This window comes from Arvicanthis niloticus, chromosome 17, assembly GCF_011762505.2.
Source record: "Arvicanthis niloticus isolate mArvNil1 chromosome 17, mArvNil1.pat.X, whole genome shotgun sequence".
Taxonomy (NCBI): domain Eukaryota; kingdom Metazoa; phylum Chordata; class Mammalia; order Rodentia; family Muridae; genus Arvicanthis; species Arvicanthis niloticus.
Genome location: NC_047674.1, coordinates 22,369,409 through 22,371,868, shown reverse-complemented (window position 1 = coordinate 22,371,868; position 2,460 = coordinate 22,369,409). Strand labels below are relative to the sequence as shown.

At 41.4% G+C, this 2,460-nt stretch overlaps 1 pseudogene; it reads left to right on the top strand.

Moving 5' to 3' along the window:
* Positions 1-1,153: 1,153 nt before the first annotated feature.
* Positions 1,154-2,197, top strand: LOC117722528 (aminoacyl tRNA synthase complex-interacting multifunctional protein 2 pseudogene; annotated as a pseudogene).
* Positions 2,198-2,460: the final 263 nt, after the last annotated feature.

Genomic DNA, 2,460 nt, shown 5'->3' with positions numbered 1-2,460 from the left:
CCGCACCAGAAAGTTACACAATAGATGTCTCTCATCCATGGTTGCTGCTATTTTGTTGAGGGCAAAGTGGCATTGTTAGGACAGTTCATATACAATGAAGATACATACAACCAACAAAATAATGAATCTGATCATCATAAAAATTTCTCCCAATGAAAATAAAAGCTGAAACATCATAAGTTAGTACAAGTAGGGGAACCCGGCCATATACAAAGAGTAATTTATTTACTCACACTGTGGTGTCAAAGAATCTCAGAAAATGAAATATCTTAGGAGTCAGAAATGGACTCATTTCACACCACAGATGTAACAAACATATTCCAGGGAACATAGTAACTTCCTCAGACATCAATTAATGATTGTCTTTAGAAATATATGAATTCACAAAAAAAAAGGAAAAATATAGTATTTTAATCAAGCAAGGGATAGTACTATTTCTTAGACATTTATTACCTAGATAGTTATTTAGATAGGGAAACAATTGCATATAAAAAAACAAAACAAAAAAACAAAATAACCCATGACAGACATATGGATTTCTGTGGATGTTTGATTTGAGGAGTCTTCATGCTGGGATTTTAGAACTGTATTTAAAAACAAGTAGTGAGATAGTAACTTCAAGGACCCTTGCAGTAAACCAGCAGTAGGAAAGACACTCATTCCCAGGCACTCACACACATAATCAATCCATCTTTGCCAGGCTTTTGAGCTCCATAAAACACTCCCTTTTATGTTTTCCATTCAACTGGAATGAAAATTTCTATTGAGTCTCATTCCAGACGCCCCATGAGACAGAGGTACCTTTCAGCAATCGGTACTTCACAGAGCACGTCACCATTGACAGAGAGCACCTCAATAAACATGGGTCAGAAATGAGGGGTTACTGGATTTCACCCTGAGAGGTTTCCTTCTCTAAGACCATCACAATAGAACACCTCTTTCATCTCAGGTGAGTCCCAGCTTCTCTCATACCTCAGATGTATTTTTATGAGGCTTGATTTTTACAGGTAAAAATATATAAAGTGTGTATGTATATATGTATGTAAGCATATGTATGTATGACTTGTTAGTAAATTTAAACTATAAAACTCTGTTTTATAAGCAGGAAGAATATAATAAAACAACATTAAAAATAGTTTTAGGAAGAGTCGGAAAGAAGGCGGCTACCGTCTGAGGTGGCCTTGGGTGGCTTCTGAGCGTTCCAGTCCCTCGCCCGCTACCTTCCTTTGGTTCCCACCATGCCGATGTACCAGGAAACATCTGAGCCATCTTTGCAAGCCCTTGAGTCTCGCCAAGATGATATTTTAAAGCGCTTGTATGAGTTAAAGGCAGCAGTCGATGGCCTTTCAAAGATGATTCATACCCCAGATGCGGACTTGGATGTAACCAACATCCTGCAAGCTGACGAGCCTACAACTTTAACCACGAACTCATTGGACTTGAATTCCGTGCTTGGAAAGGATTATGGGGCGCTGAAAGACATCGTGATCAACGCAAACCCAGCCTCCCCACCACTGTCCCTGCTTGTGCTGCACAGGCTGCTCTGTGAACGCTACAGGGTCCTGTCCACTGTGCACACACATTCGTCTGTCAAGAATGTACCCGAGAATCTTATCAAGTGCTTTGGGGAGCAAGCTAGAAAACAGTCCTGCCATGAATATCAGCTGGGTTTCACTCTGATTTGGAAAAATGTGCCCAAGACACAGATGAAGTTCAGTGTACAAACAATGTGTCCCATTGAAGAAGGGAGCATTGCACGTTTCCTGTTTTCTCTATTTGGCCAGAAGCATAATGCTGTCAACCTAACCCTCATCGATAGCTGGGTGGATATCGCCATGTTTCAGCTGAAGGAAGGGAGCAGTAAAGAAAAAGCAGCTGTGTTCCGCTCCATGAACTCTGCCTTGGGGAAAAGCCCATGGTTGGTTGGGAATGAGCTCACTGTAGCAGATGTGGTGCTGTGGTCCGTGCTCCAGCAGACTGGGGGCAGCAGTAGGGCAGCGCCCAGCAATGTGCAGTGGTGGCTTAAGTCCTGTGAGAACCTGGCCCCCTTCAGCACTGCCCTCCAGCTCCTTAAGTGAACTGGAGCAGCTCATCTTACAGGGTTCAATGGAAGAGTGGCATGGCTTCCAGTCTGCTGTCAGAAAGGGACTGGTCCAGTTGTCAGGCATCAATAAAAGCACCACCATTGATCTATAAATAATAATAATAATAATAATAATAATAATAATAATAATAATAATAATAATTTTAGGATACAAGTACATCCAGGCCAGGTGCCATAGCCATCCTCATAATAGGCTGAAGTTAGGAAGCCATTTAATTTCTTTAGAAAATTACACAGCTATCCAGTTATATTATTTGAGGTACAAATTGCATGGACATCCAAGAGTTGCACAGGCTGTTACACTAGGAGAGAAGTGATTATTTGTCACGTTGCCTTATCCTTGGATGGAGCAGCTC